The following is an 18,855-nucleotide window of genomic DNA, read 5'->3' on the forward strand; positions in this document are numbered from 1 at the left end:
GTCTCTTCTATAGTTCTAGCAAACTTTTTTGAGTTGTCTTTTGTTTTGGGCATTTAGTTTTTAATTGGCTTCTTTGTTTTTCTCACAGTGTTATATTAAAGTCTTTGCCTAGAAACCACCTATTATTTGAAGGTTAAAAATTAATGAATGGTTGTGAAATTAAAGCTGGTAATAAGTATGTGAACAAAAGACATAAACACAGACATCTAGCCATCAAGTGTCCTTTATCTTTTTTACTTTGCATCCTTATTATTACTTTCTCTTGGGAATGTGAGAATGCTCACTTTAGGATTTGTTGTAAATTTTTAAAAATTTGTTCCACTCTGGTGGAAGAGGTAAGATGGCGATAGAGTAGGCAGACATACCAACTTTTATTTTTAAGAACCAAAGTGGATTACAACTTAATTTTAAGAACCATTATCTGGAAAAACCAACTTTGGACTAAACTAAGAGGACTCTTTAACCAAGGAACACTGAAGAAGCCACACTGAGACTGGTAGGAAAAGTGGAAATGCAGAGAGGGCTTCCCAGCTCCCAAGAGTGAATGGCAGCCCAGAGGGACTCATATGGCGGGAAGTGAGTTAAGCGGAGAGGGGAGGGTTCTGGGACCCAGAACAAAGCCCCAGCCTGCAGCCCTAGAGTGTAGAAGAGGAATATGGAGAGTATTTAGCTGCAAAACAAGTCAGGATACTGTTTGTGAGAAAGAGAAAGATTTCTCAGATCCAGGAATCTTCTTAAAGGTACCACACAAAAAACCCCTTTCACAACCACTCACCCAGGACTCTGGGTGACTGGGAGAGTTGAGAGGACCTAAGCAGCAGGAAGAGAGTGTACTCTATGAGGCACAGGGAGAAACGCTTTGAGGGACAGCTACCCTAAACCCTGGGCTGAGTTAACCCCCAAATCTAAAGTGAATATTTACCCTGGAACAAGCAATACCAGCAAAGGGAAGCAGGACACCAGCCAAATAAGCTCTCCTGTGGCACTCAGAGCAGAGTCACTTAGAAGGAGGGAGCTTTCAGGAATACAATGTTGAGTGCTAATCTCTGAGCTGCAGTGCCCCCACTCACACTGCTGAGAGCTTGCTGGAGGGGAGGCAGGATGCAGAAGTATGGTCCCATAAGTGGGAGTGGAGGTCAGGTTGGTCATGACTGAAACCTAGCATTAGCTCAGTCCCAACCTGCAAGGGCAGAAGGGGCTCATAAAAGCTGTCTGACCAGGCTGTGGTCTGGGTGAGCAAGGACAGTCCCACCTGCAATCCTGCCCACAGGGGAAAGGCAAATGCTGGGGAACTTCAGAGACCTGTGGAGGAACAAGTGCACAGCCTCACCCCTGGAACCAGGGCTTGCAGCCCAACCAGTGGGGGGTGAGGTGAAGGCCAAGGCTGGTATGGGCTTATAGACCCAGCACGTGAACACAGACTTGCCTGTGGAAGAGAGGTGGAAACCGCAGTAACTGCTGCAGTGGGCTGCCGCCGGCCATACCCATACATGAACACCCAAGGCAGTGGCAGAAGGGTTGGTGGGCCTGAAGACAGGCCACACCTATGGAACACAGAGGCTACACCCATTGGACTCCAGTGGCCACATGCTTCTTATTCTCAGACAAAAGGGGAAGGCAGAGAAATGCAACCCAAATGAATCAAGAGAAATCCCCAGAAAAGGACTTGAATGAGTCAGATTTAACCAAATTACTGGATGCAGTCTTTAAAATAATGATTGTTAGAATGCTCAAAATATTAGAACAATTGATAGACATAACAGACACCTAAATAAAGAGATAGCAAGTGTAAAAAAGGACATTGAGATAATAAAAAATACCAGTCCGAAATGACAAATACAGTATCAGAAATGAAGACCACAATGGAAGATATAAAAGCAGGATGGATGAAGCTGAGGATCAAATCAGCAAGTTAGATGACAAGATAAACAAAGACATGGAAGCAGAGCAGCAAAAAGAAAATAGATTCAAAAAGTCTGAGGAAACTCTAAGAGAGCTCTGTGACAACATGAAGAGAAATAACATCTGCACTGTAGGGGTTCCTGAAAAAGAAGAGAAAGAACAAGGGATAGAGACTTTGTTCAATGAAATCATAGCTGAAAACTTCCCTAAATTGATGCAGGAAAAAGTCACAAGCTCAAGAAGCACAGAGAATTCCATTAAAAGAGAAACCCAAAGAAATCAACACCAAGACACATCATAATTAAAATACCAAAGCTAAGAGATAAAGAGAAAATACCAAAGCTAAGAGAGAAAAAGAAAATATTAAAAGCTGCTAGAGAAAGAAAGGCTATCACCTACAAAGGAGCCCACATACAGATGACATCCAACTTCTCAACAGAAACACTTGAGGCCAGAAAGAAATGGAAAGAAATATTCAAGGTAGTGCAGAACAGGAGCTTACAACAAAGACTACTTTATCCAGCAAGGCAATCGTTTAATATTGAAGAAGAAATAAAAAGCTTCCTAGACCTAAATAAATAAATAAATAAATAAATAAATAAAAACAACTCAAGGAATTCATTACAAGCAAACAAATGCTGCAAGAAATGTTAAGGGGCCTGTTGTAAACAGATCAAATGGGGGGGGGAAATGTAGTAAAAGAGAAAGATAGCTTTAAAGAATAAAATGGCAATAAACAACTACATATCAATAATAACCTTAAATGTAAATCGATTATATGATCCAATCAAAAGATATAGGGTAGCTGCTCGGATAGAAACACAGGACCCATACATATGCTGTCCACAAGAGACACACCTCAAAACAAAAAATGCACATAGACTGAAGGTAAAAAAATAGAAAAAATATTTCATGCAAATGGAAATAAAAAAAAAAGCTGGGGTAGCAATACTTATATTAGAAAAATGGACTTTAAAACAAAGCCTATAGTAAAAGATAAAGAAGATCACTACATAATAATAAAGAGTGCAATCCAACAGGAAAATATAACCATTATAAATATCTACACACCTAATATAGGAGCACCTAAATATATAAAGCAGACTTTGATGGACATAAAGGGCAAGATCAACAGCAATACTATAATAGTAGGGGATTTCAATACTGCACTAACATCACTAGATAGATTCTCAAGAAAGAAAATTAACAAAGAAACAACAGACTTAAAGGACACACCAGATCAACTCGATTTAATAGATATCTTCAGAACCTTTCACCCTAAAGCAGCAGAATATACATTCTTTCCAAGTGTTCATGGTACATTTTTTAGGATAGACTACATGTTAGGGCACAAAAGCAATCTCAACAAATTTAAGAAGATTGAAAATATATCAAGCATTTTCTCTGATCACAATGACATGAAACTAAAAATCAACCAAAACAGAAAAACTGAAAAATACTCAAACACTTGGAAACTAAATAGCATGTTATTAAATAACAAATGGTTTAACAATGAGAACAAATAAGAAATAAAAAAATTACTAGAAGTAAATAATAATGAGCATACAATAACTCAAAATTTATGGGACACAGCAAAAGCAGTACTGAGAAAGAAATTCATAGCATTATAGGGATACCTTAGGAAGGTAGAAAAAGCTCAAATAAAAAAGTTAACCCTGCATCTAAAAAAACTGGAAAAAAATCCACAAATAAAGCCTAGAGGTAGTAGAAGGAAGGAAATAATAAAAATCAGAGCAGAAATAAATGACATAGAGGCTAAAGAAACAATACAGAGGATCAATTAAACCAAGAGCTGGTTATTTGAAAAGGTAAATAAGATGAATGAACCTTTAACCAGACTCACCAAGAAAAAAAGAGAGAGGACTCAAATAAATAAAATTAGAAATGGGAGTGGAGTAATAACAACTGACACAACAGAAATACAAAGCATTGTAAGAAAATACTATGAAGAACTGTATGCAAAAAAATAAGACAACCTAAATAAAATGGACAAATTCCTAGAAATATATAATCTTTTAAATATTAATCAGGAGGAATCAGAAAATCTAAACAGACCTATTACAGCAAACAAGATTGAAACAATTATCAAAAAACTCTCAACCAACAAAAGTCCTGTGCTGGATGACTTCACAAGTGAATTCTACCAAATATTCAATGAAGAACTAACTCCTATCCTTCTCAAGCTATTTCAAAAAATTCAAGAGAAAGGTAGACTTCCAAACTTCTTTTATGAGGCGAGCATAATTCAGATTCCAAAACCAAGCAAAGAGAACACAAAGAAAGAAAATTATAGACCAATATCCCTGATGAATTTAGATGCTAAAATAGTCAACAAAATATTAGCAAACTGGATCCAGCAATATTTGAAAAAAATCATATATCATGATCAAGTGGGGTTTATTCTGGGGAGGCAGGGCTAGTACAATATTGGCAAATCAATCCATGTGATTCATCATACAAACAAAAATAAGGAGAAAAATCACATGATAATTTCAGTAGATACAGAAAATGCATTTAATAAAATCTAGCACCCATTCATGATCAAAACTCTCAGCAAAGTGGGAACACAGGGAACATAACATACAACACAATAAAGGCCATCTTTGACAAACCCACAGCCAATATCATACTCAATGGGCAAAAATTAAAAGCAATCTTTTTAAGATCAGGGAAAAAGAAGGAGTGCCCCCTTTCTCCACTCTTATACAACAAAGTTGTGAAAATCTTAGCCACAGCAATCAGACAAGAAAAAGAAATTAAAGGCATCCAAATTGGAAAAGAAGAAGTAAAACTATCATTATTTGCAGATGATATGATATTGTATAGAAAACTCTAAAGTCGCAGTCAAAAAACTGCTGGACCTAATAAATAAATTCAGCAAGTGGCAGGGTATAAAATCAATACTCAGAAATCAGAGGCATTTTTATACACCAACAATGAAGTGTCTGAAAGAGAAATTAAGGAAACAATCCCCTTCACTATTGCAACAACTACAACAAAAAATAAAATACCTAAAATAAATTTAACCAAGGAGATTAAGGATTTGTACTCAGAAAATTATAAAACGCTGATAGAAAAAATCAAGGAAGATACAAACAAGAGAAAGTATATACTGTGTTCATGAATAAGAAGAATAAACATCATTAAAATGTCTATATTACCCAAAGCAATTTATAAATTTAATGCAATACCAATTAAAATACAATGACATATTTCAAAGATATAGAATAAATATTTCAAAAATTTATATGGAACCAAAAAACAACAACAACAATGAATAACCTCAGCAATCTTGAAAAGGAAGAATAAAGTGGGAGGTATCACACTTCCTGATATCAAGTTATACTACAAGGCCATTGTACTCAAAACATCTTGGTACTGGGATAAGAACAGGCATATAGATCAATGGAACAGAACAGAGAACCCAGAAATAAACCCACACCTTTGTGGACAACTGATATTTGACAAAGGAGGTAAGAGCATACATTGTAATAAAGGCAGCCACTTTAACAAATGGTGTTGGGAAAATTGGACATCTGTCTTCAAAAAAATGAAACTAGACCACCAACTTACACCACTCACAAAAATAAACTCATAATTGGTAGACTTAAATGTAAGCCATGAAACCGTAAGCATCTTAGAAGAAAATATAGGCAGTAAGCTCTCTGACATCTCTCGCAGCAATATATTTGCTGATTTATCTCCACGGGCAAGTGAAATAAAAGACAGGATAAAGTAATGAGACTATATCAAACTAACAAGCTTTTGCACAGCTAAAGACAATAAGAACAGAATAAAAAGACAAACTACACAATAGGAAAACGTATTTGACAATATGTCTGATAAGGGGTTAATAACCAAAATTTATAAAGATCTTGGAAAAGTCAACACCAGAAGACAAACAATCCAATCAAAAAATGAGCAAAAGAAATGAATATACACTTCTCCAAAGAGGACATACGAAATATGTCCTATGAAAATAGGCATATGAAAAATTGCTCAACATCACTAATCATTAGGGAAATGCAAATTAAAACCAAAATGAAATATCACTTCACACCAGTCAGAATGGCACTCATCAACAAAACAACACAGAATAATTGCTGGCAAGGATGTGGAGAAAAGGGAACTCTCCTGCACTGCTTGTGGGAATGCAGACTGGTGAAGCCACTGTGGAAAACAGTATGGAGATTCCTCAAAAAGTGAGAACTGGATCTGCCTTTTGACCCAGTCATCCCACTTTTAGGAATATATCCCAAGAACATCATATCACTGATTCAAAAGGAGAAATGCACCCCCATGTTTATTGCAGCATTGTTCACAATAGCGAAGATCTGGAAACATCTCAAGTGTCCATCAGTGGATGAGTTGATTAAAAAGCAGTGGTACATATATACAATAGAATACTATGAGGCCATGAAAAAGAAGGATATCTTACTGTTTGGGACAACGTGGATGGACCTGGAAACTATTATGTTAAGTGAAATAAGCCAGGCAGAAAAAGAAAAATATCATATGACCTCACTCATATGAGGAATCCAATGAACAATATGAACCAAGGAACAGAACTGAGACAGAGGAGAGATCAAAGGGACCAGTGGAAAAGAGGACAGAGGGAAAGGGAATGATAGGATGGGATAAACCTGAAGGTAAGGTGGGAGGGCGCTATGGGAGGGGGACAAAGAGATGTTGAAGGGAATATGGGGAAGAGGGGATACATTCAGGGCAACACTAGAATCTATGTAAACACAATAAATTAAAATCAATAATAAAAAAAAATTGTTCCACTCTGTACCCAGAAAGAACAGATGTGAGCTAGTCTGAGTGAGGAAAGCAACTGCTCTATGGAATAACTTACTCTCAGATGTTTATAGTGGTCCTATGGAACATGAAGATGTTCTTTGTTTCTTAATTGGAAAGATTTAATGTATATTTACTGTTTGAAAAATAAAGTCTATAGAATATTTTTATAGAACCAAATGAATGGAGAAACTGATATTGTTATACAATTAGTTCATAAAAAGCAACTAAAGGAACAACAAAAACACATTAAATTTTATATATGAAACAAAAAGTCTTAAATTTCATTTATCTTGAGATACAGTGTTGATCATTACAGCTCAGGTAATATTATTCCTGATTGATACATAATTCTGAATTCTTAAACTTATAAATTAAAAACAACCTTATTCACATGCAGGGTCTCCCAAGGCTGTAATCAGAGTGTTGGCCAGGCTGCGTTTTTATACAGAGCTCAAAATCTTTTCCAGTTTCATTTAAGTCACTGGCAGAATCCAGTTATTTTTGTTTGTGGTACTGATTTCTCCATTTTCATGTTCTATGTCAGCCACTATTTGTTCTGATCTACTAGAAGCCACTTTCTAAAGGACTTAAGCATCCCATCAAAGCAGCTTCCTCAAAACCAGCATGGACATCTGTATTAGCTTGAATCTCCTAACTTTGTAAGAGCTCTCGCTTGATCATGTCTGAGTGCCCAAAACAATCTCCCTCATATTGGTTAGCTAAAAATTAACTTGTTTGAGAGGTTACAGCTTCAAGATCCCTTCACCTTTGCCATTTAATGGAAACTCACCATGGGAGTAAAATACTTCATAGTGACAAGTTCAGTTTACAATCACAGAAAGGGACAATACAGAGTGTTCACCAAAATTCAGGAAACCAGGAGCCATTCTTGAATTTTCTATTATGGTCCAGAAGCTTATATTCTAGTTTAGGGTTCCCAACTTGGCTAACTTTCAGATTTCTCTGAGGAGCTTATTAAAAAGTCATATTGAAAAACCTCTGAATAAATCCAAATCAGATTCAGAATTAGAATGTACCTACTGAATCTAAAATGTGCTTTGCTTAGCTATGCAGATAACTGCTATGGAGCCAGCTGTGTTCCCCTGGAAATTCTCTTGATAATCACTGTTGTCTTAAATATGACATCTTACTTGATTATTATTTTATTAAAATGTTAAAATAGTTTTAAAACTATGTTTAAATTCATAACACAGATAACATAAATGTGATCATTAAAAATTAAGTGGCAAAAAGAGAAACATCATTCTAACATATAGAATTTTCAATCTGTTACTCAGGCTTGATTTATTTAGGTGTCAAACCCCTCTTCTTTCAGCATAAAGCTGAGTTAATAGGTATGTCTCATTAAAAATAATAATTGCTACTTGGCATCAAGTCAATACATGATTCCTCACAAGGAAGGCTTTTTTTATTTTTTAATTCTTTTTCTTTTAAGATTTTTTATTTATTCATTTTAGAGAAGAGAGAGAGAGAGAGATAAGGAGGAGAAGCAGGAAGCATCAACTCCCATATGTGCCTTGTCAGGGTAAGCCCAGGGTTTTGAACTGGTGACCTCAACATTCCAGATGGCGCTTTATCCACTGCGCTACCACAGGTCAGGCACAAGGAAGGTTTTTAAATATATATTATTGATAATTTAAACTTGGAATTCTTCTAAAAGCTAAAGTATTGCCAATTTAGATTGGAATGTCAACACTACCAATAACAATTCTGGGCAAACTATCAAATAGCCTTTTTGCACTTCTTTTAAAGCCAATTTCCCCAAACTGTGTTTTATAGAAATTAATTTTATAACAGCCATTTGGGGAAAACTTATTATCCTATTTCAGCCTCTTGATAATTCACAGCCTTTGAGTTACTCTTAGAAATTACCAAGAAAATGTGGTAAATTTGTATATGACATAAGTGTAAATGTGATACATGTCTTCCTTATGAATAAAATGAATGTTTCAGTGTATAGATTATATTGTATCTATTTTCAATATTCACAAAAATTTTTATTTTTGTCTTCATTATCTGTATCTAGACTACTCTTCAGAATGTTGAGATTGCCAGAGAAGTGACTTTGGATAAAAGAAAAATATTACTCTTCCTAAACTCAAGTAAGATCATTACTTTTCAATATGCCGTTGTGAATAAACTAATAAAAAATTACTCTCTCTCTACATTTTCATAAGTTACTTTCCTTAATATAAAGCTTTATTAAGCTTCTTTATCAGTTCTAGAATAATACCAAACTTAAAAAAAAAAAACTCCTGGTGTGGGGAAAGTAGCACCATTTCAAATGTATGCCAATGTTTAGTGTTTGGACTGTATTTGAATATATCTTCCTACCATATTCATTTAAACAACTGTATTGGATTTCTTGTTACTTGAATGAGCATCATTCAGAGAAATGAGCAACATTAATCAGTTTTTCAAAAGCTTACTTTATGGTTAGAGATCCCATGACTCATTTTGAAGCTGAGAACTAATGTCAGGCAGTTAATGAATGCTGGAGTCCTGCAGAAAGTATAGATATGCAATTATCTATCCAAAGAAGGGCCTTGGCAAAGTGTTTCTTAAAATGCTTCACAACACTAGAGCATGGGGGACTATTACATTTACTTTTGTTTATTCAGAACAAAGGATAAAAAGTGTGAAATTGTAAAATAAGTATAATTGCAGAAATGGAGCATGAGTCAATATAGTCAAATTAGAAGATGTGTGACATTGGTGCTAAGATGAGTGTTCCTTTTGTAATGACTAAAGCTCTTTAGGCTATAAAGATCAGAACCTGACTTCCAACATTTTGGATTGAAATCACTAAATTTATTTTTTTAACAAATTGTTACAGTATTTCTGAGTTTTTACTTTCTGACAGTACAAGGTTTTCCAATGTGATTTTACTGAGAATCATAAAACCCATTGTCATCTATTATGTCTAAATGAATGCTCATATCAAAAGTCTATGTGTACATATTGTATAAATCATATTTAACATAATATTAAAATGATAAGAATTATTCAATATGTATATTTATATGTTGTAAAAATCACAGAATTTTAAAACTGGATACACCATTGCAGAAAGCTAATTATTGGGGTTCTTGACTTCTCAAAGATTTTGGTAAGGTTTAGAGGGATTTAGGATCATAAACAATTAAGTCTATATTTGTTCTGTTATTAAATATTCTATTAGATATGGAAGCCATATTGTGCAAATTTGTCATAGTAACACCCAGATAAGGATGGGTTGCTAATAGAACAATTGTTCTTTACTCAACTAACCCTTATCCCTACCCATCTGAATCCAGGTAGATATTTTCTTATAAATTAAACATGGTATTCTCATTATTTGAATAAACTCAGAAAATTCTAATGCATAGTTTTCTAGGAAGCAATAAGAACACATTCTTGTGCACCGTAAGTGCTGGATTATATCCAAAATTTTAAAATAATTTTTCATAGCTAGGCCTTTCTTTGTTGTTATAACTTTTCTTCAATTAAAATTCCATAGAGAAGTTTAATACAGAACAGAGGAGAAAGTGCCAATTTTTTTATAGTAAAAAATGTGGCCTGACCATGTGGTGGCACAGTGGATGGAGCGTCGGACTGGGATGCGGTGGACCCAGGTTCGAGACACCGAGGTCGCCAGCTTGAGCGCAGCCTCATCTGGTTTGAGCAAAAGCTCACCGGCTTGGACCCAAGGTTGCTGGCTCGAGCAGGGAGTTGCTCGGTCTGCTGAAGGCCCATGGTCAGGGCACATGTGAGAGGGCGGTCAATGGGCAACTAAGGTCCGCAATGAAAAACTGGTGATTGATGCTTCTCATCTCTCTTCATTCCTGTCTGTCTGTCCCTGTCTGTCCCTCTCTCTGACTCCCTCTCTGTCCCTGTAAAAAAAAAAAAGAAGAAGAAAAAAAAAATGTGTGGGTGCTCAAGAACTATCTGTTCTTTCTACTACTGTCTTTCCTTATCTTTGAATCTATTTTTCATTCCTCCAAATCTTCCACCTTGATGGACATTTATATTTCCTGAAACCTGTGACTCCTTGGCTTCTCAGAATTTCATTTTGAAGTTTATAGGAAATAATTAACTAAATAGAGACAGAGAATGAATTTTAGAGGTGGAAACCATTCAAATTATGTGGTGTTAGCCATAAATGGCAATGTTATTGCCCTACAAGAGGTGGTCATTTATTACCTACTTAGAATATCCCAGTATCAGATGTTGCTCTCTATGCTTTCATTTCACCATTGTGCTATCATATAATGTAAACCATGACAGAGTCCAAACAAAGTTTACATATAAATGAAGAGAGAAAAGCAGTAGTAAGGAGAGTAATGACAATTCATTTGAAAGTTACTTTTTCTTCCTCAAAGCAGTTTCTTCAGTAATCATAGAATAAATATATTTTACTAAAATATATCTAGATGCATTTCAAATATTTTTTTTCTTTTCTTAAGTGTATATCTTTGCCTCTTATTTATTTTGTTTTTTTTTTAGAATTCAGCATACTTTATAGAGAAGTAAGAAGTTTGAAATGATTTTGTTTTGAAAGAAAATAAATAAAGAGGAAGAATAGTAAACAGTTTTAAACATACAACTTACCGATATTGCCTATTTTCTGACACTTGGCACATAAGAAGTATTTTTAAATTTCATGCTTCAGCATACACTGTTAGTGAATTTTTATAGTCATTCACCTGACCTATACAATTTTACTTGCACATCTTATGTTTTATTCATGCTCATATTTGACCACATTTAATTAAAAATAACCCCATGAGTAAGAGCAAACTAGATGTCTATTGTGTGAACACATAGATGTCTCAGCTGGATTGTCTGTCCCTGCATTTTTACTTGTTGAGTTCTATACTTAGCTAGAAGACAGCTCTGAATTTCTGGTCATTTTTCATTGCCAGAATAAAATTACTGTGATAGAAATATTTAATATTATATTTAAACAGGTAAATTCAGTGCTATTGCTGTTTTGGGGGGCTTTGAGAATGCTTGAGGCATCTGACCTTGCACTTTGATATTTTCGTAGTCTATTCCCTCTTTATTTTTTTTAATTTTATTTATTTTATTTTATTTTTTTATTTTTTTGTATTTTTCTGAAGCTGGAAACGGGGAGAGACAGTCAGACAGACTCCTGCATGCGCCCGACCGGGATCCACCCGGCATGCCCACCAGGGGTGACGCTCTGCCCACCAGGGGGCGATGCTCTGCCTCTCCGGGGCGTCGCTCTGCCGTGACCAGAGCCACTCTAGCACCTGGGGCAGAGGCCAAGGAGCCATCCCCAGCGCCCAGGCCATCTTTGCTCCAATGGAGCCTTGGCTGCGGGAGGGGAAGAGAGAGACAGGAAGGTGGGGGGTGGAGAAGCAAATGGGCGCTTCTCCTATGTGCCCTGGCCAGGAATCAAACCCGGGTCCCCCGCATGCCAGGCCGACGCTCTACCGCTGAGCCAACCGGCCAGGGCCTATTCCATCTTTAGAGCACACACTGCAACTTTCCACAAGATGCAGCTTCTTTTGGCTCATTTCTACCAGAATTGTTAACCAAATCATCAAATTTCCAATATTTTCAGGCATGTTTGGGATGTTAGAGCCACTGGTTACACTGGTAAACATTTATTTCAGATCTAGAAGGTTGAGGAGGTAAAAACTGTGCTCACCTCTTCTCAGGACTGCATCAAAATTGCAACTAAACTACACAATTACCATTATTGAGAACTATATACAATCAAGCCTCACCAGGTGGTGGCTCAGTGGAAAGAGCCTTGGCCTGGGACACAGAGAACTCAGGATTAAAACCCCAAAATTGCCAGCTTGAGCATGGGCTCACCAGTTTGAGTGCAGGATCACTGGCTTGAGTGTGGGATCATAGACATGACACCTTGATTGCTAGCTTGAGCTCAACATTGCTGGCTTGAGCAAGGGGTCACTGGTTTTCTGTGGACCCCCGGTCTGGGCACGTATAAGAAAGCAATCAGTGAACAAGGAAAGTGCCACAACGAAGAATTGTTGCTTCTCCTCCCTCTCTCCCTTTCTGTCTGTTTATCCCTATCTTTCCCTCTCTCCGTCCAAGCCTGACAGTAGTAGCAGCCAGCCACAGTTTGCAGCGTAGTCTCTTATAGGCACCTCCAAGCCAAGCACAAGTGGCAACTATTTGCAGATCATTTTCTAGCTCATGCCAGGATGAGCACAGACAATGGCTGATCTTCTATCACTCAGAAACCTTCTCAAGAGGCTCCAGAGTCAACATACTCGGTGGCGAGCATCAGACCACACCAGATATTACCCAGCCAGTTCTACAAATGACACACCCACAGGGAAGATTCAGTAAGCCCCAGAGACCTACTAAAATGAATCTTGCTCAGTGGCATCACTCACTGTGCTACAGCTCTTACCATAGTAGTTATGGCCAGTCCTTTCAGTCTATCAGCCTGAGGGTATTTCCTCTCTTCTACATGCCAACATCAATCAAGGTTCAACTACAACAGAAGTATACACACAACCCACACAAGGGACACACATGGAACACTCAGTTTAAGTGCCCATGGAGACTATGTTACTGGCCCAACAGAACTACACAGGCCACTTTAGCAAGACTTGAATATATAGCAGCTTTACCTAATACATAAAAACAAACACAGAGAAATGGCCAAAATAAGGAGACAAAGAATCATGTCCCAAGTGAAAGAACAAAACAAAACTCCAGGTAAAGAACTAAACAAAATAGAGGCAAGCAGTGTACCAGAAGCAAAGTTCAAACACTGATTATAAGCGTGCTTAATAAAATACAGAAAAGAGTAAATAAACTTAGCAAAATTTACACTAAAAAGATAAGAAACATAAAAATGAAAACAGAAAACATTTTTTAAAAAGTCAGAAATGAAGGCCCTGGCCGGTTGGCTCAGTGGTAGAGCATCAGCCTGGCATGCAGGAGTCCTGGGTTCGATTCTCAGCCAGGGCACACAGGAGAAGCACCCATCTGCTCCACCCCTTCCCCTCTCCTTCCACTCTGTCTCTCTCTTCCCCTCCTGCAGCCAGGGCTTCATTGGAGCAAAGTTGGCCCAGGCACTGAGGATGGCTCCATGGCCTCTGCCTCAGGCACTAGAATGGCTCTGGTTGCAACAGAGCAATGCCCCAGATGGGCAGAGCATCGCCCCCTGGTGGGCGTGCCGGGTGGATCCCGGTCGGGTGCATGCAGGAGTCTGTCTGACTGCCTCCCCATTTCCAACTTCAGAAAAATACAAAAAAAAAAAAATAATAATAATAAAAAAAGTCAGAAATGAAGAATAAAATAACTGAAATAAAGACTACATTAAAAGTTAGATGAAATACAGGGACAAGTAAGCATTTTGAAAGACAAGGTAGCAGAAAACACCCAATTAAAATAGGAAAAAGGAATCCAAAAAATGAAGATAATTAAAGAACTATCCAGGCCTGATCTGTGGTGGTACAATAGATAAAGTGTTGACCTGGAATGCTGAAGTTGCTGATTTGAAACCCTAGACTTGCCAGGTCAAGGCACTTATAGAAGTTGATGCTTTCCACTCATCCCCTCTTCTCTTTCTCTCTTTTACTCTTTCTCTTTGCCCCTGCTGAGTAAAATAAATAAAATTTTAAAAAATGAAATATATTTGACATAATATTGTATATATGTAATGTACATTAAATTTTGATTTGATACATTTATGTATTATAATATGATTGCTGTTTTAATGATAACATCTGTTACATTGCATTAGTATAATTTCTTTTTTTTGTGGTTAGAATAATAAGTTTCTAGTCTCTTAACAAGTCTGACGATTATAGTACAATATTGTTGGGTGACGTCAGAGAAATGGTGCCATGAGGAGGGCTCCTGATACCTCTCCCTGAAATTTCAACAAATTCAACAACTAGAAACAAAAAAACAATCTCAAAAGCATCTGAAATACACATACACCAAACAAAGGTACGATTGGGCAAAACGGTAGCTGAATAAACTACTCTGAAGAAAATAGGACAGAGAATGGAGTATTTCACTTCCCTCACTGACCCAAAGAAGGTCTGTTTTCACTTGGAACTGAGAGGAAGGGGGAGGGAAGGCTAGGGTGGAGACGTTCAAGCTGAGAAGACAGTGATCCCGCGACTCAACCCACACAGATCGTGGAGCTAACACCAACAGCAAACCCCGGCACAGGTGGGCGAGTAGTTGCCTTGTTTACTCCCCATTTCATGGTCCACGAGCATGGACAGTGTATGAGTGGTTCCTCCTGGCATCCCCGAAGGTGGCCGCCTGCATTCCCGGACAGAGGGGCTGGGTCAAAGACTGTCAACAGTAGCCTTCTGCGTGGGCTGTGGACCAGAGTCTCTGTGTAATCCCTGCTCCCTGAACAAAAATGTGTGGGGAGTGCACGAAAGCTGGCTTCCCTATGCCCAGACCTCTATGGGCAGAGCACCTCTACCAGCCATACAGGCTAACAAAGCACATTACTCAGGAAGAAAAAATAAGGAAGTGCTAGGGGGAGGGGTGCGCAGGTAGCTTGCAAACAGCATTTGGAGAGCAGACCCACGAATTGGATCGCTGAAAGGAGCCTAACCTGCAGTCTGCTCACTGTCCAGCTGACTTACGATGGCAGCGGCTCTGGCTGACAAGGTCTTCTTTCTCAAGTCTGCAATCTAAGAGAACCCAAAGAAGAGATGTGATAGTTTGCAGAGCCTCTTGCTCTGCATGTGGCTGGGGCAACTTCCTGCCAGCTGATACAGGGTAAAAAACACATTCCTACAGAACAGACCTCAGGGAACACTGCAGAAGATGGGCAGGCAGGGCTGTAGGCTTCCTAACAGGGGAGAAGCCTGCAGAGAACAGTCCCATGGAATGCTAAGGCAAATTTAGCTAGACATACCCGGAGAACTTTAGAGAGGAGCCTGAACAGAAGTCAACTCACCCCCCTACCTGCTTAAACTGGTGGCTCTGGTCGGAGCTTTCATACTCAAGGCTGTGCTCTAAAAGGACCTGGAGGAGGAACTTGACAGCTTTTAAGACCTCCTGTTCTGCAGGCAGTGACTAGGGCATCTTCTTGCCAGCCAATACAGGTTACAAAGTGCAAAAAGCCTGGGGAGAGTGGTCCTGCAGAGTGCTGATGCATACTAAACATGCCTGGAGGCTCATAGAAAGACACCTGGGAGCAGTTAGCTTCCAGTCCTGACTGATTATGCTGGTGGCTCTGTCTGGCAAAGCCTTACCCAGAAACCTGTGTTGAGTGGGAATAGAGGAGGGATTTGGCAGTTCTTAGAGCCTCTTACTCTCCAGGCAGTGGCAGGGGCAACTTCACAGCTGGGTCACCAGGCTGCTGCTTCAGAAAGGAGAGACTTGGAGAGAGACTCTGGGTAAACAGACTCTCCCATTTTGGAGCCTGCAAATGCTAACATGCCCTGACTACCAATGAGACTGAGGCCTAGTATATGTCATCGCCATAGTGACACATTAACTGCAAATTTCTGCCTAAGCATGCCACAGGGGCAGAGCCTGAGGTACCAACCAAAAGAGAAAGAAGGAAAAAGGAAGAAGATAACCTCTCAAAATCAGGAATAATCCACAGTCTTCATAACTTTTTCCACTTTTTTTTCTTTCATTTTTTCTCTTTTTTTTCTTCCACCTTGGTCCTTTTATCCTCTTTTCATCTTATTCTTTTTTTTTTAATCTTGAAATTTATTACTGATAGGTGTTACATTTTTAATTCTATTTTCTTTTCTCTATGAGGGTTACATTCCAAAAACATTAACTCTCTCCTTTTTTTTTTCCTTTTTTTCTCTCCCTCTCTTTTGGTTTCTTCTTTTCTCTTTCACTTTTCCTCTCATTTGATCCTCACTCACTAACAAATAATTTTATTTTGGATTCACATTTTTTCTTTGTGGCATTTTGTGTGCGTTTTACTTTGCTTTTTATCTCATTAGCATTCCCTTCAACCCCAGCTCGCCATTCTATGTAGTTTTTGTTCCATTTAATACAATAAATTTTTTTATTTCTCTTTTTTCTGTTTTTCTTTTTTCTCTTTCACTATATCACTCATTTGGTCATCATTTACAAAGAAATTATTTTATTCCTGATCCAAATTTTTTTCTTGTAGCATTTTCTGGATTCTTATCTCATTTTTTGCCCCTTTGTCAACTCAGGCCCCCCATTTTAGGTAGTTTTTGTTCCATTTAGCACAATATAATTTTCAGTTTTTCACGGTATTTTCTCAAAAAATAATATTTTTAAAAATTTTATTTTTTAATAAAAAATAAAATTTATTATCTTTATTAATTCTTATTAGTGTTATTAACAAAACAACCCTCAGATGCCATTAAGGAAAAAGAAATCAAATATCATATATACAAAAGACAGAGATGTAGCATAGATATATGAGGAAAACTCTATAGAAAAAATTTTCTTTTCTTTTTTTTTTTTTTTGTATTTTTCTGAAGTTGGAAACGGGGAGGCAGTCAGACAGACTCCCAAATGTGCCCAATCGGGATCCACCCGGCATACCGACCAGTGGGCGATGCTCTGCCCATCTGGGGCATTGCTCTGTTGGAGCCAGAGCAATTCTAGCACCTGAGGCAGAGGCCATGGAGCCATCCTCAGTGCCCAGGCCAACTTTGCTCCAATGGAGCCTTGGCTGTGGGAGGGGAAGAGAGAAACAAAGAGGAAGAAGAGGGGGAGGGGTGCAGAAGCAGATGGGCACTTCTCCTGTGTGCCCTGGCTGGGAATCGAACCTGGGACTCCTGCGCACCAGGCTGATGCTCTACCACTGAGCCAACCGGCCAGGGCCTTTTTTTTTTTTTTTGAAAAATTTTTAATAGATTGTAAACCATGGAGTTAAATAACAGAGAATTTAAAATAGAAATCCTAAAAATACTCAGAGATATACAAGAAAGCACAGAAAGGCAATTTATGGAGCTCAAAAAACAACACAATGAACAGAAAGGAAATTAAAACTATGAAAACAAATCAAACAGAGATGAAAAACTCAATTCATGAACTAAAAAACAAGGTAACAAGCTTAGCTAATAGAACAGGTCAGAGAGAAGAAAGAATTAGTGACATAGAAGACAGGCAACTAGAGGCACAACAGAAAGAAGAGGAGAGAGACTCACAAATTTAAAAAAAATTAGAAAGCCCTACAGGAAATTTTGACTCCATCAAAAAGAGCAACATAAGAATAATAGGTATATCAGAATGAGAAGAGAGAAAATGGAATGGAGAATATTTAAACAAATAATAGATGAGAACTTCCCAAGCCTGTGAAAAGTACTAAAGCCTTGAATTCAAGAAGCAAACAAAACACCGAGTTATCTTAACCCCAACAAACCTATTCCAAGGCATATCATAATAAAATTGGCACAAAACAACGACAAAGAAAAAATTCTCAATGCAGCCAGGGAAAAGAAGAATACAACATAAAAAGGAAAGCCTATTAGATTATCATCAGATTTCTCAGCAGAAACTCTACAAGCTCGAAGAGAATGGACCCCAATATTTAAAGTTCTGAAACAGAGGGGGACTTCCAGCAAAGAATACTATACTCATCAAAGCTCTCCTTCAAATACGAAGGAGAAATAAAAACATTCACAGATACAGAAATGATGAGGGAATTTATCACTAGAAAACCCCCACTTCAGGAAATACTAAAGGGGGTTTTCCTACCAGATACAAAGAACAAAACAAAACAAAACCACAAGTAAAAGCTCAACCAAGAACATAATAAAATCAAACTGAAACTGTGACAACAAAAACAAAAAAATGAAGAGGACGAAGATTATCAGTAACAAAGGAGGATGGAGTGCAGATGAACTCATGAGATAGTGTACTACAATGAACATGGTAGGTACCCTTTACATTACTTAATGGTAACCACCCTTGAAAAACCACCAAAGAAGCACATGACTTTAAAAAAGAAGTAACAGGCCCTGGCCAGTTGGCTCAGCGGTAGAGCATCAGCCTGGCGTGCGGGGGACCCGGGTTTGATTCCCGGCCAGGGCACATAGGAGAAGCGCCCATTTGCTTCTCCACCCCCCCTCCTTCATCTCTGTCTCTCTCTTCCCCTCCCGCAGCCGAGGCTCCATTGGAGCAAAGATGGCCCGGGCGCTG

At 38.1% G+C, this 18,855-nt stretch overlaps 1 protein-coding gene across 4 annotated transcripts in view; it reads left to right on the forward strand.

Annotated features, from left to right (window-relative positions):
• The window catches only part of SNTG1 (syntrophin gamma 1), a 617,538-nt gene that overhangs the window by 182,763 nt on the left and 415,920 nt on the right, over positions 1-18,855 (forward strand). For 2 of the 4 annotated variants that reach the window (XM_066264652.1, XM_066264653.1), the window contains one exon: positions 8,774-8,849. The exons of the other annotated variants lie outside the window; for them this stretch is intronic. The gene's annotated coding sequence lies outside the window, so the exon portion shown is untranslated. The remainder of the gene's footprint in view (positions 1-8,773; positions 8,850-18,855) is intronic. 4 annotated transcript variants of the gene reach the window in all.

The sequence above is a fragment of the Saccopteryx bilineata genome, chromosome 3 (assembly GCF_036850765.1).
Source record: "Saccopteryx bilineata isolate mSacBil1 chromosome 3, mSacBil1_pri_phased_curated, whole genome shotgun sequence".
Taxonomy (NCBI): Eukaryota; Metazoa; Chordata; class Mammalia; order Chiroptera; family Emballonuridae; genus Saccopteryx; species Saccopteryx bilineata.